This window comes from Pogona vitticeps, chromosome 5 (genome assembly GCF_051106095.1).
Source record: "Pogona vitticeps strain Pit_001003342236 chromosome 5, PviZW2.1, whole genome shotgun sequence".
NCBI classification, from domain to species: domain Eukaryota; kingdom Metazoa; phylum Chordata; class Lepidosauria; order Squamata; family Agamidae; genus Pogona; species Pogona vitticeps.
In genome coordinates, this window is record NC_135787.1 from 46,910,101 (window position 1) to 46,936,352 (window position 26,252).

At 40.8% G+C, this 26,252-nt stretch overlaps 2 long non-coding RNA genes across 2 annotated transcripts in view; one reads left to right on the forward strand and one right to left on the reverse strand.

Annotated features, from left to right (window-relative positions):
- Positions 1-26,252, reverse strand: part of LOC110072804 (uncharacterized) — an 85,621-nt gene that overhangs the window by 27,216 nt on the left and 32,153 nt on the right. The gene's annotated exons all lie outside the window — the stretch shown is intronic.
- LOC144589648 (uncharacterized) lies at positions 1,057-24,829 on the forward strand. Its single transcript, XR_013545895.1, has 2 exons — positions 1,057-19,606; positions 24,647-24,829. It is a non-coding gene; the product is annotated as an uncharacterized LOC144589648 (long non-coding RNA).

Here is a 26,252-nt window from a genome sequence, read left to right on the forward strand (position 1 = left end):
CTTAATTAATACAGGCCACACTCTGACTAATCGCTCCTTAAACACTCTCTCTGCCTCAAACCCCCAAACTCCTTCTCCCAACTCTATCACTTGACTGAACTCCCTAGACTCTGACTCACCCCTCCCTTCTAGTTTCTCTGGCTCCGCCTCCCAAGAGCTCTCATTGGTACATGCCAATAATCTTCTACCTGAGCCAAGGCAGAGTGATCGCTACAAAGGGTTACTATAGCTTCCCCCCATATTACATAAAATCTAGAGGGAAAAACAAGATGTCAGAATAGTTGCTGTGGATTCTCAAAATGTTAATGCATTAGATGCACTCATTGATCATAACCTGCCCAATCAGACTATATCACAAGCTTGTAATTTCCTTTTCAGTATCAGGTTGGGCTCTGGGCACATTGAACCTCTGGTGTGTCAAAGCCAATATGTCAAAAGACAGTCTAATGAATTCTTGGCATGCTTCCTGTAAACACAATGGCCATGCAATCTGCAAACATAGGCACAACATCAACATCATTCATGGGCCCAGAGCAGTAAAATAATGGGGAACAAGAGTTTGAGTTTCCACGGCAGCTTATCATAAAATGGCTGTAATGCAATATTGTCCACCAGGCTAATCTGTTTCAGTTTAACCAAGGAGATGATAATAGGGAGTAGCAGGTGAAATGCTATGTGTGCTTGCAATGATCAGTTATTGCTTTTCACAGTGAATTTCCAAGGAAACGCTCACTGACAAGTGTAAAAGCTAATAGACCACAAAACTGTTTCCTCAGATTTGAGTGTTTGCACTATTAATAATTCTGGCAGATTTTTGAAAACTGTGAAGCACAGAATATGAAATACTGTATGTGATTATACACTCAGATCTTAGAGAGGTTTTTTCCCCTTTTCTTTTAGAATGCAGTACCCAGTATCCTACAACTGGTATGGCTATTACCTAATATATCTTTAGGGATAAGTGCTACTTCCTTATCTGTCCTTTTGCTCTTGGAAAACTTGCTTTGAAACCCCACATTTTTTGGTCAATAGGTGCTCAGCTACTATGTTGTTAGTGCTACCTTCTAATGGCACTTCCTCCCAAGTAAAGATATTTGGATAGCAGTCTTGTTTTTGAGTAAATATTCTTAGGATGGCCTCCAGATTGTGTCTTCCCTTTCTATCCTATGGATCAGTTTTCAGTTCTAGGCTTAGCAAACTGATCTCATTTCACAGTGCCCAAATTCCCCACGGGACAGTTTTCACACTGACAAACAGCCATAGACATGTTTAGAAAAATGTGTCCACATTTATAGAGTGAGCATAGGGAAAGGTAAACTTTTCAAATGTGCATAAACCCACTATGGTCAATGTAGCGACTACATTAAAGCAATGAACAGAATTTTTGACATATGTACAAGCATGTATTTTATGCAAATAGTATTTCTTCCCATTTTTGAAAGAGATGTGAAGAAAAGGACTGTTCTTGTCCAGTTGAAAACAAACAAACATGAAGGAAGGAAGAAATCTGAGGATGTGGACTTTACAGGTATATGTATATACAGTACACCTGTACAGTGGTGCCTCGCATTACAACGTTAATTCGTTCCAGTGAAATCGTTGTAGAATGAAAATGTTATAATGCGAAAATAAAAAGCCCATTGAAACACATTGAAAGCCCTTCAGTGCGTTCCAATGGGCTGGAAACTCACCGTCCAGTGAAGATCCTCCATAGGGTGCCCATTTTCGGTGCCTGTGCAGTGAGGAACCTGTCCCAGAAAACAGCGGGGAGCCATTTTATTTACCTGGTGGCCATTTTGAAACCGCCGATCATCTGTCCGAAAATCGTCGTTTTGCGAAGAATCGGTTCTCGAAAAAGGGAACCGATCATCACAAAGCAAAACCCCCCTATTCAGACCATCATTTTGCGATTGCAAAAACGTTGTAATGCAATTTCGTCGTAATGCAGGGCAATTGTAAAGCGGGGCATGACTGTATGTTTGTTTTCAACTAGACAAGACCAGTCCTTTTCTAACATATACTGTATATTAGAACTGCAGAGCTGAAAGGGACCCTATGGATCATTAAGTCTGTCCCTCATCAAGGTAGCACAGATAGAGGATTCTGGAAGCTGTAGTCCAAATAGGTAACTTTTTCAGGCTCTACCATGTGCAAACTAAGGAACTGCTGATGGACTCATTTGTTTTATAAATATTTAAGGTTTACAAATAAATATTCCAGGCAACATGGGCGTTAACAGTGTTGCTGAGACTATTCTGACCCAACAAGGTTAATCAGCCTCTTGAAGATGTTGCCATACTGGTTCTGGATGAGAATGTTGATGAGCATCATATCATGGGGTTGAAATCCATATTTTTTGAGTTATACATGAATCAGTTCTCAACATTCTGCTGTCTGAGGCAAAAAAAAAGTGAGCTGTGACTGTGAGGGTCCAAACTCTGGCTCCTGCTTTTCTTCACATAAATCAACGGATTTCCGTAGTTTTGAAACGGGTATAACATTTATTGGTGTATTTAACAAAAAAACAGTATTAGCGAAACCAGTCCAATGTTTGTCTCCTTCCAACAATGGGTTGGTAAGGGGTTTCCAATCTTCCGTTCTGAAGGAGTTTTCCCCTCCTGAGTTCCATGGTCCCAGCCAGTCCAGAGAAATGTCCTGAGTCAATACCTGTCCTGCCTCTCCTTCCAGTAAGGGGATCGTGTCATCATCCCGGGCATCCAACCAGGAGGCGTCCCAGGTGGGTGTAATGATCTGCCAGGGTCTTCCGGGTACCCCTTCCTCTGCATTTCCCTCGCTCTCCTTCCAACCTTTCACGTTTTCCCTTTCCACTGTTTCCTTCTCTTCTCTTAACCTCCGCCTCCACTCTCTAGCTTCAGCCTCTCCCCGATATGAGGGTCTAGGTGGTATCTCTCTCCGCCTCCGGTAGTCCACCTCTTCCTTCGGAACTTGGAGCCTCTGCCAGGCACCAGTCCACGGATCCTGCATCCAGACCCACTCCTAACCTCTATCTCCTGCCTGGGCTTCCACTCTATTCCCGCTGTTTCTTCCCTGGTTCTCTTAACTGTATCCCTTCCTCTACTCTTCCAAAACCTGTCTCTAGCAGCTCTGGAGGGGCTAAGAAGGGAGGCAGGTACCATCTGAATCTCCTTCTCCAGGGTGAGAGGAAGGGATGGCACCCCGGCAAAAGTGGTAGTGTTCTTGCCTCCGGTCTTACAGTGACCCATCCCATTTCATGTTGAAAAGCTGCCTGGAGTGGCACATTCTTTTTTCACCAGCAGGAGGTCAGTCGTTGCCGCCGCCACCATTGAAATCATCAGCCTGTGTATGGCAGACCACTCTCTCCTCCCAGTACCTGGTGCTTCAGGTGATTGTCTCACCCTGCCTAGCTCTGGCTCTGACTCCACAGAAGCTCCAGCAACAGCAGCTCTGAAGCAACGACTAATTCTCTAAATATTTAGAATCCTTCATACCACTTCTGTCCAGTTCACACTGAGGCAACCCTTACACACAGCTCTTGAAACTTGTGGAATAACATCTACAGTTGTCAGAAGGCCAAAGGCAAAAATTCTCCTGTCACGTTTATTTATGATCTCTCTCTTTGCCAGTGTTGGCATTCGATGAGAGCTGAACAACATCCACAAATCTCAGTGTTGATGTGTTATGTATACTACTACAGGCCTGGTTTTTCCCCCTTTAAAAGTTCTGTACAATTAACTTATGTCATTATCAACAAAATATACTATATGGGTAAAATCAGTCACTTAAGGAAGAAAGCAAGCAACAATACTCCTTAGGTTCCAAAAGTCTCCCTCCCTTTCTAGAGATCAGACAGCATCCTCTTGGTGGTTAATCATTTTTATGTCCAGAGAGAAGAGGCAAGTAGTCAAGTTTATCTGTACTAAAAATAAACTTGCCGACTGGCTGGATTCTTCCATATGAAAATATAAACAACTGTCATCTCTTTTGTAAAAGAAGTTTTGCCCTGCTTGTGACTTCCCCAGGAGAAATGGATAGAGTTCTTATTCCCCCACTCCTTTTTTTTTCTTTTCTTTTCTTTTCTTTCTTATGGAGACTTGTTTCCATAACTGAGACAGATCACTTAAATTTCTGGGAAATGAAATTAATGTTTATTTCCAGTTTTAAAATATTCTGATTAGCATGGCAGAGTGAAAAAGCTTTTAAGCCAGCTTGCATTCACCACTTTCAGGGTTCAAGTCTAAGTGTCTGAATTAGTTTGCATTAGTTGTGTAAATAAACAGGCTTGGTAAGCCCTCAGTACGTAGATTCTAAACACTTTAAGTCATGCTTAACCAAGCAAGTACTTACTCATATTTACTGTGTGAGTCTCTGGGTGGTTCTTATATGGATATGGAGGTGGATTATATGATTTTTCCAGAAATGTCTAGGAGAGAAGCTGCCTTAAGTTTGTTGCAGCAAAAGCAAGATTCTTGCGGCATTTTAAAATTAGGCATATGTGAGTATAGTCTTCTTCTGTTTGTGCACACATCTGAGAAAATCCCATTGCAGGGGCGTAATAGGTTAATAGTAGGGAATACGCATGCTCCTCTAGTGTGACCCTTTATTTATTAGGAGTCTTGACATTTGAGATGTTCCTGTAGTTGCATTTCAAAGCATGCCAAAAAAGGAAGGAAGCTTCCAGCAAAACTTCCCACTTCTTTCGCTACAAGGTCTCATGGGTAGGATGGAGCTGAGGACCCATGGAAGACAGAGACAATTTTTGATATTGATCACTGGCTTCAAAGTGAGATAAAAATATTAAGCATTTTCTTTCTTTCCTTTAAGTTGCTGAGACAAATCTCCAACTCAGCAAGAGGAATTCACCCATGACTACTATATTTATGTAAGTGAATCTTGATGCCAATTTGGAGGCCCAGCCAGGCAAACCATCTTCAATAGTATTCAGTGGTGGTAAGATATAGCTGAAAAGACTGGATACAAGCAAGCAAGTTTTGCGAACACCAGCCGAATGTAGTACAAAATACAATCAGAAATCAGCTTAACCGAGCCTAGATCTGGCTAAAAATGAAGCTGCTTGACTATAATTATGAGACAGGCTGCATTTGGTGATAAAGCATGCCCTTTGCATGTAGGAAAAGTCACAGATTCAAACCTCCACATCTCCCAGTTGGATCAGGAAAGTGGCCTGCCTGAAATACTGGAGATCTCTGTCGGTTGTTACAGACAATAGCTGTCAAGGTGAGCCAAGAGCCTGATTTCCTATTGTCCTCCTTTGCTCTGCCACCCCCAGTAATTCCCAGTGCTGGAAGATGTCACAGACATCTTTTGTAGAAAATATCTTGTTTTGATATTTAGTAACAAGATTCGCTGGCAGAAAAGTTTCAGATGTTATCTCCTCAGCTTGAAGAAAATGTGCAGTTTCTAAATGGGTGTATAATTAGTAGACTTCATAAGGCTTTTTTAATTGCTTCGTAGCATCATGTAAATTCATTGTAGATAAGAACTATTTAAATTTTGCAGCAGGATGCAGTGTAAGACCCTCTGGTATAAGGTCATATAAACAGATTTTTAAATGCATATAAAAATCAGATATAGCCTACTCTAAACAACCCAGCAGGTTACTATTGTAATAAATGCCCAACTCCAAAGGACCTGAATGTCTGTGTGCTGCTTACTGGGAACTTGGACAGAACTACAGGGAGGGAGTTACTCTTACTGACAGTGCCTGAACTAGCTGCTTCCTTCAGGGCTTGCGTATTTAGTGGTTGTGTCAAGAGGACCTAAGTGCATTCTGAAGTAAGCACATAAGGCTCCTTCACTTGGGCCAAAATTCTTCCTTGTGTTGAGGGCCCAGGGCTGGCCTTTCCATGATGCAGATTGAGGCACCTGCCTTAAGTGGCAGGTGCTGGAGAGTGCAGACCAGTAACAAGATAAGTGGACCCTTGACTTACAGACGGCTTGACTTACAGACTTTTTGAGTTACAGACTTCTCTGGCCGCAAAATTTAGGTTTGACTTGCAGCCTGAGAATTGACTTACAGACCAGAAAAAACCCAAAATGGAACAAAAACGGCCTGTTACGGGATTAATCGGTTTTCAATGCACTGTAGGTCAATGGAGACTTGACCTACAGACTTTTTGACTTGAGAACCGCCTTCTAATACGGATTAAGTTCTCAAGTCAAGACCTCACTGTACTGTAAGAGAGAGCTGTGTTTATCCCAAAGGCCATCCTTGCCCGCTAAGCTCACCTATGGCCCTCAGGGGCAATGGGAAATGCTACCTTATGTGCAAGATGCAAGTAAATGCCAACTGCTAGCTTACTGGACTTTGGTATGTGGAATGGTGGTGGTGGAGGGGCTGGGAAGAACATTGTTTTGTCCTGTGCCTCCTGCAGCAACATGTCTATTCCTAGTCCCTTAATGCAGCCTCTGAATGTTTGGCTATTTATTGAATGTGCACCAATTTGTTTGGTGCTGGTCTTTGACTGTAATAAATTCCGTTCATTCATTCTGTTGAATGGCCTGTCTGGCACACTTGCCACTAAGGTGTAGGGCTTGCTGGTGTCACCCCATTGCCTCCTCAAAGGCTTCCGCTGCTCCTTTAAGTGAATCTTCTGGTTTGGTGAGGGCGGACAGGAAAGCAGCTGTTTTTGTCTGAAAGCAGGAAGCTGGTTTACACTGATGGTCAAGCTAAGTGACTCAGGTTGTATACCATTAAAGATAGAGCTGCTTTAAAAAGGAAAAGATTTTCACACAAGTTTTTCTTACCACTGCATGTTGCAAATTAGCTGGCATTTGCTTTGCAATTAGTCTTTGGGAGAAAAACATGGTCTTCTTTTGCAACTCTAATTGCTCAGGCACAGAGCTTTGAAGCAATTATATTCCCAAAGGTAAAGCATGCTATCAATTTCTAATTGCAAAGCTGGTAACTTGCATAGTTTGGTTAGTCTACCTGCCTCAATATCTCCAGACAAGGGTCCTTCACAGCCCTACCAATTGATGGTGGGAGAGAGATTCTGGGGCCCTGTTAATGCAAAACATTAATTTAGAGAACTACAGCTCTTCCCCAGCTAATGCCCTTTTGGGTTCCCTTATACCAGAAACATATACATCTGGCAACTGCATCCTCATGTGTTTGCTCTTTGTTTACTGTCTTCTGTCTAGTCTAAAAGTGTTCATTGATGGCTTCTGCCTGTGCCAGTGATCAGGGTGGGATCAGATCTGGCAGCCAGCCTCACACCACCTGTTTTGGCATCATGACAACAGAGACACTCTTTAATCTGATTCCAAGCCTCTGCATGTTCGATTTGAGTCGTCCTCCTCCCCGCTTTCTGAATACAGGGCACCAGAACGTAAAGTAAAAGAGGATTATTTTTCCCATTTGTTAAATAAGAATGTCTGTCTGTGTCCACATATGGACATGTCTGTAGCAAGATATGTGATCTAATCAGAGCTCATAACCATGCTGTTGGGGGTGGGGGATTTCCCATTAAAAAAAAAACTTTCAAGCACTAATTTTATTAACACTCCAGCACCCTCTGTTTTCACATGGTCAAATGTTATGGTTTTATCATATTAACTATTTGTCTAATTCATGTGAAACTCCCATAGTAGTGCTGTGGCACTGTCGGGTGCAGTACATGAAACTGAAACAATAAATGACTAAATAAATAAATAAATAAATAAATAAATAAATAAATAAATAAATAAATGGAACATGTGCACAGTAGCTAGAGTGCTCTTGTTTATGTTTCCAGAGAGAGTTCATAATGCCTTTCTCTAATATAAAAGCAAAGCCTTTATATTAACTGCAGTGCTTCCAATTACCCGATCTCCTCTCTGTTATTTTCTGTTATTGGTTTGAGCAACTCAGGAGTAATAAAGTGGCTTTAATATGTTGTAACGGTTGCTGGCTGCCATGTTTTTAGTAATATCCTGCCACGTGTTTAGCCTATGGGGACACAATGTACCAGTTTCATCTCCTATTCTTTTATGAGGTTTGATTAAGACTTGTATTAAAGTACCTCAGGCCAACACAGAAAGAATACACTGCAAGCAGCACGACTCAATGGTGTATTTATCAGTTTTTCCCAGCACACCCACCCACTTAACCAAACCCATATCCACAGCTACTAAAGAAACAGTGTATACCTGTGTAAACACTCACTCCAATTCAGAGGTATGAAATGTAGCAAAGAAGGTAGATAACTTAATGAGGTAGAAAAAATATTTATTGAATTATTTGTTCCTGTGGATTGAGGCCATTTTGGCCACAGCTGTTATATTTTAAAAGGAACATGTTACGTTTCTCATTTCTTCTTGTTACTGATATAATTAACCAATTGCATAATTTGTTGTGTCGTGTGCTGTTAACACATTGCATTAGCCTCATTTTTAGGCCAGAAAAATACAGTGAAATATTATTTGGTCCCTGCTAGTGGCCTATTCTGATATTGAATTGTGGAAATATAGATAAAAATACAAGAGACAGAACCAAAGAGAATTTTCTTTTGCCACTTGGGACTAATAGAAGAATGAAAGAAAATTTGAAAACTTCCTTTCAAAATGCGTCTTACAATGCTTTTGAAAATTAACTTCTGATATTAATTAGTTGTTACTAATCACACCTGGATTTGAATTATTCATTACAGAAATTGTTATCAAAAAGTAACTAGTTACAAGTAACCCCACTAATTTAACCAGTCACTTCCATGTTCTGGTTTCAACACAATAAGACACCTTGGTTGAGGAATTTTCAGTTCCTATAAGACTCCTCGTCTCCAGGCATGAGACAGATGAGGAGGGTTATTCTTAATTATGCACAATATGCAAACACCACCTCTTCATAAAATTGGAGTCCTTTTCCTTTGAGAAGCAAAGCTATTAGCCCAGGAAACACAGAACCATTAGCAGATTATTTTGAAAGATGCAAAGATTGCTAATCCTTAAAAACAAGGCAACAAAGCAGCAGCCATAATCATTTCCTAGAAGTTATACTGTCGCATTGAAGCAAATTTTGGTGCAGTTTGCTTAATTAGAGCAAAAATGTTCTCTTTCTCTTACTTGCTGAGAGTGCAATAGAATATCTGACCTTCTCATGGGGCAACAATTTGCAGTTCCTCATTCTCCAAGAAGAAGATGAGACAGGCAAGGATTTATATTAGAGATGGGGGTATTTGTATACGTATATGAATATTCCTGCACAGGTAGCATTAATGAGGGTCCAGCCCCATCAGGCTGGACAGTCCACTCACCAATCTGTCATGGATGCAGATGGCGCGATTCTACCAATGGCTCCACAATGTACAATCCACTCGTCACTCCTGGCAGGAGGCGGAAGGACAAAGAGTGGCAAGTGGATTGCGTGCTGTGGAGCCATTGGTAGAATCACACCATCTATGTCTGCAGCAGATTGGTGAGTGGACTGTCTGGCCCCATGGGGCTGGACCCTCATTAACACCACCTGTGCAGGGATATTCGTATACAAATACCCCCATCTCTAATTTATATCCCCAATAGATATTGCTATGTGTAAGGAAGTTTCTGCCTAACCATTGATCAGCACAGCTGTCACCTTCATTAGTTCTGAAAGAGTTGGTTTACATCAGTCTGCTTTGGATTCAAGCAAGAATTGCACAGGCTCTATGCAAGTTGACTGGTGGTCCAGATCCCACATTATGCCAGCTACTGCACAGCCCTAAAGGCTACTGATGTGGATCCTTTTCCTTCTACAGCCAGCAGACTTTTGTACCCTGAGCCTGATCCAAAGGGTGACAACAAAGTAGATTTTCAAAAACAAACAAAAAAGAATCAAACAAAAAATGCAGCAATGCCTGCCTATTTTCGTGATGCATATTGAAATGCATCTCTTTATTGACAGAAGTTTGTTGCTGGGTTTTTAAACCTCCAAAACAGTGACTCCAGATTGCGTTGCTTCTAGCTCACTCATCAGATAAGACAAAGGGATCATTTCTTGGAAGATCAACCATTGCTTTAGCTATTAAATACTGCTGAACACCAGGACTGTCACAAGGCACTTTACTGTTGGTGAAACTTGAGTCAAAAATGATGTATTTTGCTTAGCAGTGCAGCAGGATTTTGGTAATGTATGTACTTGAGGTAGGTGGGTTCATGCCCTTCTAGCAGGAAATGTGTTTGCCCGTTGAGTTTGGCACATTGGGTCTAAGTCCCAGTCACTCCATCCTAAATACAGCTCTGGAAAACAGTCTGGGGAGAGTAGCAATAAAGAATAACCTTGACGGGGTCGGAGGTGGGGTGGCGGCGGAAGAGAAACAGGTATACTTCATCAAACTCTGAGGTACTAGGGAACTTGGACAATTTATTTTTCACATTGCTATTAATCCTTTTTAAAGAATCACTAACATAAAAACACCTTTGCTTGGCTGGAATTTTTGAACTATCTGCTTGCTTTTTTATTTATGCATTTATTTTCGAGTTGTACTTTTTATATCTGGCTGCACATGAAAGAAAGGAAGGAAGGAGGGAAAAGGAAGAAAGGAAGGTTTGCCAAATGAACCCCATTGTTTCAAAACAAATGCACACACTTTTAAAAAACTGCCCTTCTCTGAAACTGTGTCACAGTGACTCTGACAGTACATGCCTGTAAAGGTCTTCTCAAAAGTAAGTCCCATTGATTTCAGTGCTTATTAAAATACTTATATAAATATGTTCCTCTTTTGTGATTGGTCGTTTATGCTCAATTTCAACACATTTTAAACTGTTTTATTGATTACAAGTGTGGCTCAAAATATCTTTTTAAAAAAGGTGTGAAAACATAAAAGCCCAGTTATCAGGCAATATTCTGAGGCATAGAAATAGCAGAAACAGTAGGAGCAGCAGGATAAAAACTTGGTTTAGAGATTGAGAGAATAAAAAATAGTTTGGTTCATTGTAAAGACAGCTCAGCGGTTTAGGCATCTGGCTGCAGAGCCAGAAGTTGGAGGTTCAATTCCCCACTGTGTCTTCTGCGAGCAGAATCAGCCTATGTGGCCTTGGGCAAGCTGCACAGTCCCAGGGCAACCCCAGAAGAAGAGAATACTAAATCACTTTACCTGGAAAACCCTTAAAAGGATTGCCATATGTCAGAATTGACTTGAGAGCACATTATTATTATTAAAAACATTTTAGAATAGGTATGAGACAAGATTCTTTGGAGATAATCAGAGATGAAGTAACACTGTTAAGAAGAATCTCTCTTCACTCAACATAGGTTGAACTTGAAAGCAAGTTCCTCTCAAAAATACACCCAAAAGTTAGAAAAGTTACACACTCTTACATAGGCAACTGTGTGTGGGAAGAGGCTAGTCCTTCATACAGCACTGTATTTTAAAGGTGGGCATCAACAGAACTTTGAATGGTGCTCAGAAATTGAGTTAAATAATTAATAAACATTTCAGGGGAAATATAAACCAGAGGAGAACAAGGGTGTCCACAGGGAGGGCAAAGAGAGTGCTTGCCTCCAACGTCCTAAGTGTATTTATTACTCTAAAGTATACAAATTATAGTCCATTGTGGCTGGCAGGGCAGAAAGCACAGAAGTCAATGTCCATGTGTGTGTACACGTGCAGATGTGTACACACACGTGCGCACACACAGACACACACAGGTACAGGAGATAGTCAGGGGTGGAAGGGCTGCAGACAAGCATGGGGTAGAGCAGCATGCCACTTGCTCAACTGAATAAGCTGCTTCCATCTTTGACTCTCATGGTGCATAATTATGTGAATACTGTATATTATGCTAATATGCTGCTCTGCATCTCCCCCCCCAACATTCCTGTAGACACTCTTAGGGGAGGGTTACATGAGTCATTCATAGTGTGTAGAAAGTAGGGACAGAAAAGTCCAAGATATTTTAATACCAGTCCAGTTCCAGAAAAAGAAGCTGACTGGGTGAGCAGTGGACCCTTCCTTTCTTTGGTGATGGACAAGGTCCTAAAGCAAACCTGAAGGCAGGAGGCTAGATTAAGGAATGCAACTTAGCGCACATGATGCACCCACAGAAAGATCTGAGGACCACCTGCTCTCTTTTAGGGAAGACCATCCTCCTTTTGATGGTGTCCTCCATTTGAAAGTCTTGCCCAGTAAGTATGACTTAAAGATAGAGAAGCACAGAGGAGAATACCAGGGATTTCAACACTGTCCATCTGCAGTTAGCAGCACCTGGACAGCACAAACATTAGATATATACATCACCAGGTCACCCCTGCCTTTCCCTCTATGGTGTGATTCCTTGTACTTCTTTTAAATTACCGAAATAATTTGTCATTTTGCATCTATGCCATAAACAGCCGCATATAATTTTATGCAAACTGGTATCCTCTCTTTATTTTGGGATGCAGGTCCTTAATTCTGAGGATGTGCATGTATATGACATTGGATTCAGCATTTGCTTCCTGGGGTGGCTGCCTCACTGCCTAACCATAAGGCTTGCCTTCAAGAAAAGATTATCTCCCTGCCGTGTAATACTAGACCTGGGGTCAGCATGAAGTATGCCTCTGGATACAGTCACTGGAGACCAGCACCAAGAAAGGTCTGTTGTCCCCAGGTCCTGCTTACTGCCTTCCAAGGAGCATCTGCTGGAGTACTGTGGGAAACAGGATGTGGGACCCACTCAGCCTTTGATCTGATCCTGCAGGGCTTTTCTTCTGCTCTGATGTCCTTAACGGGTGAGGTATGTTCCCAAAGACTGGCCCGGTCCCAGATCGTAACCTAGCAGCTGTGTTTTGGACTCACTGATGTTTATGGGAAGTTTTCGAAGGCAGCTTCACACAAACAGCACATTGCAGTAGCTCTTGGTGTGGAGGTGGGGACTCTGGGGAGAGGAGTGTTGTGCATGATTGGGGCTGGGACAGGTGCCTACTTGAGGGTGACAGCTATCTGCTAACATTTCCCGTGCAGCCTTATGAGAGCACCGATGTGTCAAAACATTATTTAAAAAACAGCAGGACTTACTTACCCAGCAGGTAAAAAGGAGCTTAAATGGTTCTGCGTGGCTCCTATACACACCTATCTAAATTTATTTCTTTGGCATGTAGATAAATAAGTATTCTGGCTGTAGAAACACCAGAAATCTTTTCAGTACTATTTATGGTGTGTATAAGGGCTGTTAATGAAAGGGGGACCACACAAGCAAAAATTGTCACAATTTAGATTACACATTAAAAATTGATCTGAGCTGTAGTTCATAGGTTCATTTAACTGGAAGTAAGCCCCATGGAACTTACTGGAATTTACCCTCAAGAAAATTTGTATGAAAGCCAGTGTAGTACATGGGTGTCTGACTAGGACTCAAGAATCTTGGGTTCAGATTCCTTCTTGGCCATGGAAACTCATTGGGGGTAGGGGGTGGCAGTGGTAAACCTGTCCTTGAGCATTTTACATACAGTATCTTGAAAACCTTACTAGGGTTGCCATAAGACAGCAGTGACTTGATAGCACATAATAACAATAAAACATATGTACAACTTAGCCTTTTGTGAATACATGCCTCAGATCAAGGATGGGAAACTATGATGACTATACTAGCTAGGGATAAGGAGAGATGCAATTCATCATCAGAGGGATGGCCATAGTTGCTTTTTCCTTCCTTTAAGTAAGACAAAAGAAAAAGAAAACAGACGATACTTAAAATATGTAGCTAATAATTACTTTGCCTTTTGGAATTCATTGTTTCCTATGTTTGTAGACAGATCTGCAGGATTATCTAATTTGTCTGCAAACAACCTAGAACTAGCCTTTCCCCAAATTACAGCATTTATCCAGGAACTCTGGGAGAATAATAATTAGCTAAATACACACAAATGCTCTTTGGTAAAGAGCAATGACTGGATCTTTTGCCTTCAATGTCTGGTTCTCTAAGAGCTAGAAACTTATTATTCTAAAAAGGGTGGGGGGGAAGAAAAGAAAAAGAAAATGAAAACCAGGAATCCAGGTCAGGGGAAAGTCCAAATGGGTCACTTGGGGATGGTTGGCTTAGTTAGAATAATCTAATCAAGTCTCACCATTCACACAAAAATAGCTCGTGCAGGTCACTTCAAGATATTGGCAAATTAATCACTTCCCCTATTTGACAGAGGGCAGGGCAACAAAAAAAGAAAAAAAAGAAAAGGTGTGGGTTTTTTTAACTGTTTGTAAACTATTGCTGATGCACTGCATCCATTCTTTTAAAAGCAAATGTTCTTTTGCCTTCTCTTAAATGGCCAATCAAGAAACTGCCTGCAGCCAAAGCCACTGATGTGGATTTGACTGTGGGTAGTTTATTAAACCACTTCATGATATCAGCAAATTGAAAGAGGAAGACTTGCTTTGGATCAGTTCCAAACACCCACTGAAATGAATCCAACTCAAAGCAATCCAACCCACCACAGGAAAGCAGAAGACCCTTGACATAAGCCGGAAAGATGCAGATAGGAGCACTCTGGGAGCAAATTGGTGCATTCTAGTAAATCTGTTATCTGATTGATGTCTTTAATAGCCTCATGATACAGTGGCTAACCTGCAGTACTGCAGTGAAGACGCTGCTCATAATCTGAGTTTGATTCTGGGCTCAGGTAGCTGGCTTAGGGTTGACCCATCCTTCCATGCTTCCAAGGTCAGTAAATTGAGTACCCAACTTGCTGCTGCTGATGGAGGCAATCAGAAGGCTGCATAATGAAATTGTAAACTACCCAGAGAGACAGAGCTTTAAGTACTATGGGGAGGTATAGAAGCAACACGCTTTGCTTTGTTTTAAGAGCACACCAACTTGTTCCTGCAGTGCTCCAAACAGCAGGTTAAACTGCAGGTTTAACAGCCCATGTAGTCAGCCTCTTAGATCCAAGACAAAGGCTGCAACCAGATGTCTGCAAAGGCACTTGCCTGATCACACCAGAAAGGGTGGCTTAGCAGGGAGTGATCTCCCTTAAATGGACCCTTCCATTTCCTGGAGAATCACTCCAGCCCAGCCCCCAAAAGTACTAGTCCTGCAGCTGAACCAGCAGATCGCAGCAGATCCTTCCAAAATGTAATCTATTTCCCTGTGTGATCACACCGTTAGATAAATTATTTTTCTCTTTCTGTGCATTGTTATAGTTCCTTTGGTCTATCAGACAATTTTTCTGGGTATTTCTCAAAATGCCTTTTTGGTATTAGCAACAATCTTGAGTTGACATGCTCCTCTTTTCGACTAAAGCTGTCAAGACAGAATTCACTGAAGACAGCAGATATGGTGAAATGCCATCTGTGCTGCTAAATGAGAAGCTGGTCTTTTTTGTGTTATCTTATGTGCCGTCAACTCAGAAACCAACTTAGAGTGACCCTAATACGGCTTTCAAGGTAAGTGAGATACTCAAGGAGTGGTTTTACCAGTTCCACTCCCCCAGAGAGTTTCCATGGCCAAGCAGGTATTGAAACTCATGTCTCCTAAGTTCTAGTCCATCACTGTACCCACTACACTACACTAGTCCTTTTTTTGTATGGGGGAGAAAAAAGTCAAAAATTCCCTCCCTAAATACAAAATGAAGAATCCACAAGCATACATAAACTCATCTTAATTTCTGAGAAGATCAAAGGCATCTGGGGGTAAACAGATGCAGGCGTAGGTGGTCATGTAGGTCTCTTGTGACCTCTTCAGCAGTCTGTGGTTTCCTAGGCTGTAGTGTGGTGAACCCATTCCACCCACAAAAGATGAAACTATGGCAGTGGAAAGGCTTCCTGCACTCTTGATCTTCATGCTGCAGGAGTCAACTTCTCTTTGTCAAGGAATGTTTAACCCAAAGTTTTAAAAGTTTCTCATAACAATGTTTAGTTATAGTTATAACACCTAGCTCCCTCCCACTCCCATGTAGTTAATTACTCTTATGGCACTAAATTTTAAAAGTAATTTATTATTTTCTACTTTCTCTAAAGTTTTGTTGATTTGTTATGTCATCAAATCACTTCCAACCTATGGCAACACTATGAATGGGATATCTCCAAAATGTGCTGCCCTCAACAGCCTTGCTCAGTTCTTGTAGACTCAAGCCTGTGGTTTTCTTTAGGGAGTCCATTTCCCCTTTTTCTGCTATCTTCAACCTATCCCAGCAATTACTGTCTTTTGCAGAAGCTCCTGTCTTCTCATGATGTGTCCAAGTAGGACTAGATATCATCATTTTTGTATCCAGAGATGGTTCATTTGCTCTAGGATCCATTTGTACCTCTTTCTGGCATTCCTAGGTATCTGTGTTATTTCTTATTAAGTTACTCTCATAAGGCAATTTATTTATATCTTTGTTGCAAAAAAGAAAGAAAATTACAAGCAACTTTCTATCTTAAACTCAAAATAAGGGTGGGTAAAACAATTAAAATACTGTATATATATATTAACACAAGACACCATAAGTATGCCCGCCTTTGCTTTTTCTACATCTTTGAACTATGTGGAAACCTGCCTCCGAAACCAGTAACTGACACTGTCAATTAGACTGTTTTCTCCTCACAGAATACCCCACCCCCATGTATTTTAAATGCATGTTTATTTTTCTCTTTATAGGCAACTGAAACTGATCTGCCTAAGAATGCTATGCAAGTTCATGCCTATAGCAACAGTGCTGGTGTTATTTTTGCTGGAGGTGTAATGAAGCCATGGATCAACTGGTGAGCTGTAGCAGTGTTTGCATGCTTGCCAAGGAGAGCTTGTCTCTGCAACACAAACAGCAGTAAAACTGCCTTTCCCAGAAAAGCAAATGGCTTCTTAATTTGTCTTCCTTTTTATAGGCAACATACATGTTGTCAAATAAGCTGTTATTAAATTGCCATTGATTTTCTTTTTCTTCTACTGGGTGGTTATTTGCTGCCAAAACCCCCTGGCAAGCCAAAGGCATAATACATTACAGAACCTTTGGCTTGCCAAATATATTACAGAGAAGGAGAAGTGATTGATTGAGCAGCCTTTCTGATGATAATCTTATTATGTGAGGACCAAACGTCCTCTCACCGTTGTCATACAGATCAGTTATAAATTGTGCAAATAATTTTCCTAGAGGAATAAATCTGTTACTTGAACTTGTTTGGACTCTGCTATCCAACAAACTATTGGTTCTGTTGTTTTATTTTTATGTTAGTCCTGATCAGTGGTATTTATATCCTGTGTCCCCTCTAATAACCTCAAAGCAGAGAACATGATGGGGCATAGATTATATGCACATTAAAGCACATAAATGCTGCATTGATGGAATTCTTCCACATTCACAGAAAGTTTGTCTTGTATCCAAGTAGCCCCATTTTATTTGATTATTTTTTGATCTTCTTACTTTACTTCAAAGTCTGTCAGGTGACTTCCAGATGGTCCAGACAAAATTTTGTTCTGGTGGAAGACACTTTTCAGTGTTCATGCATTTGACAAGGTGTGCTGTGTTTTCTCACCACAGATTTAGTCTAGCCTCTTCTGGTTTAATATTTACAGCCTGAGATTTTGGTGACCATGAAGTGGATGGGTCGGATGCTGTATTATCTTATTTCATTCATTATTTGCTAGCATCTCTCAATTTCCAGAGAGACAATGCCAGTCAAATAATAGACTTTTTCAGTGGAGGTAGGTTACAAACAACCAGCAATAATCCTGCATGATTAAGAGCTACATCTTATTGTTTGGCATGTGCTAATTCATACCAAATGGCACTAACATATTCTGTTGTGGAGTAGAACAGGGACAAAGCCGTTCTTCTTGTTTGTGGATGTGCACTCAGGTCTGACCTTGCTAGTTTCCAAAGCATGTTATTTCTGGTGGCAACTTTCTGTTTAGTGTTTAGACAATGTTCTTCATAAGTCAGGGTTTGATCCAAAGTGACATCCAGATATTTTGGATACGGCAATGTATCAAAGGCCTGCCTTCCCAGCTAATTTGGAGCTGTTTCTTTAAGTGGAAGGCACAGACTTGTGTTTTTAAAGGTTCCAGTGGTTTTTATAATATAAGTAAGAGGTTAGCTGGTGTTCCATGTATTCAAAGGTTTCCCCCTGGACTGTCAAGGCAAGATCATTAGCATAGATGAAACTCCTGGAAAATGGGAATGTTGATTGATCATTTGTGTAAATGTTAAAATATAATGGTGGTAGATGTTGCACTAAAATATAGGTTACATCTAAAGAACCACTAAAAAATAAGAACATTAAATCCAGCATCTAAATTCACCTCCAGATCCATTCCTGAATCATGTTTTAGTTAACGAAAGTGAATGCCACAACAAAGTTACATTTAAAAATTGAAATGTATAAGAATGTGCATGTTTCCGAATCCAGTAGTTTTAAAGATGCTCCAGGAATCTTTTATTTCTACAGTTTTGTAATGACTTCTACAACAGTTCTTTTCTTTGCTGCAAAATATTAGCATAGCTGTATTGCTATGCACCGAGCTCTCTGCTTGTATCCCATTGGCAGGTAAATGGCCTCATGTGATAAAGGAACACAGATGACTCAGATAATAAAAAAACCCCACAACTGCAGTTGACAGGGGGATGGGCGGAATTGAGCTTGTCTTTAATAATTATTGGGGTTTTTTAAAGAAAAACAGCAGCCTTGCCACTTGTTCTGTATATTTGTATTGTTGTTCACAAGCACTGTTGGAGGCCTGTACGGTATGCTTTGCCCATTCTTATCCTGGCTGCTTATGCCCATTCACAAGCTGTCAGAAGGTGGTTAGTGCTGCTGATCTATTGTTTTACAGAGAAATTGCCTCCATGCCTGCAAAAAGAGCCAAGTTTATATTCAAGAGGCAGAGTAATGGTTGGTGAGGACTTCTGATTCAAAGCAGCATCAAGAATAATCTGTGGCAGGTGGTTCTTTGGAAGGGATCAAGTATGAGTTGCAGTTTTGCAGCATGCTGTGGGATTGGCCTTCTTTTGTAGAGTGCCTTTCCATCCAAGGAAATAAACATCAGTCTCGCTGATCTTTCTGAATCGATGACGGGCAGCCCTCACAACCATCCTTGCTACAAGTTGGCTCTGCATTCTAAACAGAAAGTGGTTTTCAACCTGTTTATCAGTTGTGGTTCACAACAACCAAGAAATCCAGGTAACTGTACTTTTGAAGAAAAAAAACCCTAACCATCTCTAACGGGGAATTTAATTATTATCACCTTCATGAGTTTTTGCAGAGGAGAAGTAACAGTCCAGTCAAACTCACTGAGTCAAGTTAGAGTCAAATAAGTACCTTTCTGTTCATTGCTAATTTTTTCAGAATAGAATGGCTAAAAATCCCAACCACATTGATGATGATTCCACAAGTTGTGGGGGATGTCAGGGTAAGCACTAATAAGGAATTATTTTGTGACTGCCAAAAAAAAAAAAAAGATAAAAGATTTCCTGCCATCAAGTGGATCCAGCTTGGGATGAAGCACAAGGATAATGAGAAACAAAACAAGCCTCAAAACAAATATCAGCATGTAGTTCAAGTTAAACAAGGACATTAGAATCTGCCTTGTATTGCATCGTCCAGTCCATCGAAGCCAGCATTTGTCTACATTGAGAGTGGCTGCAGTTCTCCAGGGTTTGGGCCCTCTGTTCCTACCCAGAGGTGCCACAGACTAAATCTGGGACCATTAACCATGCAAATAATGTATTTTGCCACCTTGGAACTTGGTGTGGCCAAGAAAGGTAATTCAAATGTGGTAAATTGACACTGCCTTTTTTCTGCCTTTTTCCTCTAAAATATTGAGCTACATGTACGGCCTTATCATTTCAGGTTTAAGTTATTGGTATATAAACCAGAGCTTGGTTCATTTTTAGTATTATAAACCCCATAGTTTATCAGCTAGCATGGCCAAAGGGCATGTAAGGAGCTGTAATCCCAAAAAGTGACTCTCTTGTGTTGTTGCTTCTGATAGCTCTCTCACCACATTCTTCTAAAACCATCCTGCAAAAGCAGATTTGGTTAAATGATCCTGTTTTCATTCATGGCACATAGCATGTTCATTCACAGAGGTAAGCGCTAAGTAATCAGTCCTGGGAAGAGCCGATAAAGGATAACTGCTGGAATCCACCACACATGCTTGTTTCTAATTATGTAGCATCTCAGCTACATTTCAATTAAAAATATGACCTAAATACTAATTTGTTTTTGCCATGGGAGGGGGGTAACCCTTTGCGAATATTTGTAAGTCAGATCTCGTAGAGCCTAGAAATTCTTTGAGGAATGACTTGTCTAGCAGAAGAGCATGAAGAAACTGATTTTAAAAAACCCTTAAAAATGCATGTAACAGGATGTTGCTTTGATCATTATCAAAAACATCAACGAGACAAACTGTGAAACAGCCTATAGCTCTAACTATGTAAAAACCTTATTTGTCTCGATCAGAGGTCATAGCAATACTCATAAAAATGAAAACAAATCATAAAACGAGGGAATAAAACATCCCAATTTTCTTCTTCCAGTCACAAATCATGTAAAAATAAAAGACAGTTCTAGGCTAGCAACATAAAGAGAAATATATATACCGTAGTTCTCCCCATTAACGTCTGTTATGTGTACACCACAATTATTTTAGCATAGCTTTGCTGCCATTGAGGTATAAGCTCATGTCTCTATTAGTAAGCACGTGCTTGGGTTCCTGCTGAATTGCCACCATTCATGAAAGCGATGCTGGATATTTGCATCTTACTTTCTTGCAGGTTCCAGACAACACCTTTTTGTGTAATTGCACATCCACATTCGTGGAATATTTAGAGGCTGATGGGGAAATGAGAACATCATCTGCTTTTACCTTCCCATGATTTCTTATTGTTTCCTCTATCTTTGTTTCCTTTCCACATCAATAGCTTCTCAGAAGTAAAAGGTGGAATAGACTGATAATGTCTTTTCATGTCTCCCTAGATCTCAATGCCCAACCTTGCTTACTGGCCATTCCTTTAAAAACAAAAAACCCCAACTATGATAGGGTAAGCTCATGATGACAAGAGTCACATCTAGGTGGATATTTTTTTTGGAAGATTAAATATTAATTTAAGCTCCAAGAAAGAAGTGCAGAACAGAAATGCTGAGAACAGAAATACTATTAATGCTTCCCTTCTCTTTACAGCCCAAATAATAGTGTTAAGGCAGAGTTCATGGGGGGAAAGATCATGTTAGAGGCTTAGAGTAATGTCTGAAAAACGGAGAGATTAAAACTGTATTTTAATCCTCTTTAGTTAAGACGAGAGCAGATAAAGTAGGAGAAAATTGAACTTTACAAAATGATGATGGATGGGACAATGGATTTCACATCCTTTTTTGTAAGAATGCAGAAATTATAGGTAATCAATGACATCAAAAATAATACCAGTTAAATGATGTGAAAGAATTTTTCCATTACACAATCTGTCTGTGTAATTAATTGATACAGATTAGCATGCAAAGTTCAGAATAATGTTTTTAATGGAGCATAGTCTACCACCCTGATTGAAATGAATGGCTGCTGTGCACAGCCATTGATTTCAGTGTGACCTGCCCAGTAGAAGCTGAAAGTCAATCAGTCACATAGGTCAGGGGTGGGTCAATCTGCAGTGCTCAAGGCCATGTGCGATGTCTAGCTATATAGTTTGAAGTAACCAGTTACAAATACAGTAATTAGTTACCTGTAACTAGTTAGGGCAAAGACAGTGCCAGGGAGTGGCTTCTTCTTCTATATTTAAGGTTCTTTTAAGTGTTAAGCACACTGCTTCAACAAACATGAGCCTTACGTATTGATCATTACCATGTATGCCATGGCACAGATCTCACAAAGTCCAGTCCAGCTAATATAGGCTGAAAAAACAGATCTGAAAAACAGTGCTGCTTATCCAGTGTAGCAATTAATGAGTTATGCAATTGTCACTGTACAATGTTATACTAATGTTGTAGCTTGAGGAGTTAGTGACAAATCTTGACCTCCGGCACATCATTCTGAACACACCCAATCTTGTTTGATTTGGGAAGCAAAGCAGGATCTGATGTGATTTCTTCCTGAATGGGAGGCCACCGTGACATTTCAGGGGATTCCAGGTGGGGCTGACCTGAAACCCCAGGCAGCTGCTACCCATCAGAGCTGACTTTGTTGGCCCCCATTGACCAAATGCTCTGACTTAGAATAAGGGACCTTTCTACGTTCTTAAATTGCAGGCACCTTACACATAAATACAGCTTCCTTATAAAGCCCTGCCTGGCGCTTAGAGCTTTACCTATACCACACTTTGTTTACCAGGAAAGATATAAGAAAAGGAATATCCAAGTGGTAATTTCTTACGTTTCTCTAAACTATCATATTAACCGATCTGTATCTGATCTGCTTTTGCACACCCCCACACCCTGTCTTCAACACAGTTCCTGCATTTTCCATTAGCTTCAAGAGTAAGACAACCTACAAGCCAGACGTTATGTCGTTTGTTTTCAGAAGCTTTCTGTCTGCTGATAATTATGGAGTATAATATAAGGATGACTAGACTATTCATCTGTTTGAGAAACAAAGGCACCAGACATTAGAAGGTGCATTTTATAGTTTAAATATCAGCTTCTATCAAGTCAGAAAGAGTAAATTTCATAATCACTGAACAGTTTATTTGCTGTGAATAAGTTCCCTCATCTAGCAATATTATTCATGGAGACAGTTTTACATGCAGAGATCTCTTTGGGCCCTGGAATAGGAAAACAAAATAGCTCAGTGACGAAATGATGATAATCGTGAAATTATTAATGGATCTCCCCCCATTCTGGCACCCTCTAGGCGGGCCTATCACCTTCTCTAGCCAGTAGGGCCTATGGCCAGCTAGTGTTGCTAAGGACAGGTCTACTATAGATGATGGAGGTTGTTGTTGTAGTCTGTTGCATCTGGAAGGCACTAGGTTAGGGACAGCTGCGCTAAAGCATATCTAACTGGCATTTATTCCCTATTAAAAGAAATAAAAGAAAAATGTACCCATTCACCAGTGTACCCAAGGGAGTTCTGCAGTGGTTAAGCAGGCAAAGGGGAAAACAGACTTCACAAAAATATAGAAACACCATGTAAAGCTTAGCTTACTTTATGTGCAAATAGCTAAATACTGTACAGTAATTTTACTATCTGGCTACAGCTTTGCTGATCATTAGAATGAAGGAACTAAGATCATGGAGCTATGCTGGCCCGTGACATACCAGTAAAAAAGGGATGCAGTTGAACTAGGTAGTTGAAATATAATTATAATTATAATAATTATAAATTATAATTATAAATTATAATTTTCACAATTATAATTTATATCAAGTTCGTGAAATTATTACTTACAAGCAATACACTGATTTCTGAAGTGGCAAGCAAGGCCAGTTAATAAGGACTATAGAGCTTTTTGCTGGTGTTAGTCAATGCATCCTCCAATTTTGTCCTACGGCTTCATGGATCCACATCCTATTCAGATCTCATCATTATGTCAGCATTGAATAATATATGAGATTTTCAACCTAGCACGTTGAATCAGCTACCTAATCATTTTCGGCCACACTGGATACTCAGGCACAGGGGCCATGGAAATATCTTTTCTTCTGATCTTATTTAGGTGAACTGGTCTTGGGTCAAAGTACCGTATTTTTCGCTCCATAAGACGCACCTTTCCATAAGACGCACCAATTTTTTAGGAGAAGAAAACGGGAAAATATAATCTGTTTTCTTCGCTCCATAAGACGCACAGACTTTCCACCCCCCTGTTTTGTGGGAAAAAAGTGTGTCTTATGGTGCGAAAAATATGGTAATCAACTCCTCCACTGCACTCTTCCCATTAGCATCTACCTGAGGATGTAGTCACATCCCACAAAACAGCCTTCCCCAGTCCTCCAGATGCATTCATCATCTTTCGTCAGTCTCTGAGGTCAGAGTGCAGGTAACCTCAGAGACTACTCCCCAGTATGCATTAGTTCCAAGGTCCTTCTCTTAAAATCAGCATTCAAGAAAAGAAACTGGCACTATCTGAAGAACAAGCTCATTGATTCAGAGGCTTCCTCCTCTGCTTTCTGGAGTGGTCCATGCTGGAGGTTTTTCTTTTTCTGTCCAGCTTTCAGGGGTTCACAATGTGGGTAGTTCAGCAATGGGGTTGGCACATTGCTCCCTGCTCCAGGTAACAAGTGAGCTGGGGCTGCACAGCTGCTCCTTCCTTTAGCTAGTCAGAGGGTGAGCACAGGACAGAGGAGCTGCCGTACCATTTAAATTTTGCATTCTGGGACATAGTTCTGCTTTCCTTGGTCTACTTTCAGCAGAATGTTGAAGTTGTTAATAGCCATCTGAGTGTGGGGCACATTTGGAAAGTATGTAAACAAACTGAGGCTCCATCTGAAAAAAAGAGATATTTTCCTGGTTAACAAGGGATAGGATGATGATCTGTTCTAGATGGAGTTGGATGTGGAATCTGGGATTGCTTCTGGAATGACAGACAGCTGCTCCTCAAAAGCCAGTTTGGCCATTATTCCAGTTGTAACCCTACATAGATTTGGCCATAATGATCCATGCCTTAATTATCTCCTGATTAGACTACTGTAATGTGCTCTGCCTGGGTCTACTTTTGAGACATGTTCAGATGCTCAGCTAGCGCAAACTGCGGTAAGCAGAATATTATTTCGGGGTGGGTGAGTTAAGATACCGTATATTGCCAAGCTTGAAGCAGAAGTCTATAAAACCCAAAACACCCTGATGCTAAAGATACTTAAAAGATCTGTTTTAGGTATCCTGGAATCAAGATCTGCCTGGAATCCAGAATCTTTACCATGGGAGACTAGAAGATCGAGTTTATGAGTCAGGGCTTTCTCCACAGCAGCACCTCGTTTATGGAGCTCTCTCCCAAAGGACAATCTTCAGAGAAGTAGTTGCATTTGCCTGTATCAGCACCAGCAAAAATAAAAACAAATATATTGTGACACATTTAAGACTAACAAATGTATTAGATTGTGAGCCTTTGTAGATTACATCATTAACTCCAAGACTCAGTTATATGATTCCATTTTATGGATGGCAGCCAACGTTACACTGTTCTATAAGGTCTTTGATTTTTTTTAAATAACTGGTGTAAGTCTGGCTTTAAAAATAATGTGTTTATTTTATTGTTCATCACTTTGGGTGGGCCACAAAGCAATTAATACAGACTTAAAATAAATAACTATAGGTCCCTGGAGCCAAGAGTGTTCTGGAACCCTGAGGGCCTGGAGCAGGGGTGTGTGTATGTGTGGGTTTTTTTGGGGGGGTGGAATTATCCAAGGAAAAGCCCTGAGGAAAGGGATGAATAAATAAAGAGAACATGTATTTTCTGATTATGTGTTCATAAATAAAATTTCTGGAGAAGAAGCTGCCTGGCTGAGCTGCTGGGGCAGAAAGCACAGCCACATAATATATTACAATATAGACATCAGGAAGCTTTTTAATATCAAGTTCCACTAATTGCCACCTGTTTTCTCCATTGGACAAATTGTCACTTTCTAGGGCCACAGTTAGAAGTTTTCCAATTATGTGCTATACAGCTGTGGTCCCCAACCTTGGGCCTCCAGATGTTCTTGGACTACAACTCCCAGAAGCCTTCACCACCACCTCTGCTGGCCAGGATTTCTGGGAGTTATAGTCCAAGAACATCTGGAGGCCCAAGGTTGGGGACCACTGCTATACAGTATGTCACAGAAGTGAGTACACCCCCTCACATTTCATAAATATTTTAGTATATCTTTTCATGTGACAACACTGAAGAAATGACATTTGGCTAAAATGGAAAGCAGTGAGTATACAGCTTGTGTAACAGTGTAAATGTGCTGTCCCCTCAAAATAACGCAACACACAGCCATTAATGTCTAAACCGCTGGCAACATAAATGAGTACAACCCTAACTGACAATGTCCAAATTGGGCCCAAGTAGTCATTTTCCCTCCCTGGTATTATGAGACCTGTTCGTGTCAGAAGTCTTGGGTGTGAAGGGGGAGCAAGTGTATTCGCTCTCACTCTCTCAGACTGGTCACTGTAAGTTCTACGTGGCACCTCATGGTAATGAACTATCTGAGGACATGAAAAAAAAACAAATTGTTGCTCTACATAAAGATGGTCTAGGGTATAAGAAGATTGTCAAAACCCTGAAACTGAGGTGCAGCACGGTGGCCAAGACCACACAGTGGTTTAACAGGAGAGGTTCCACTCAGAACAGGCCCCACCATAGTTAACCAAAGAAGGTGAGTGCCCGTGCTCAGTGTCATATCCAGAGGTTGGCTTTGGGAAATAGATGTATGAGTGCTGCCAGCATTGCTGCAGAGGCTGAAGGGGTGGGGGGTTAGCCTGTCAGTGCTCAGACAATC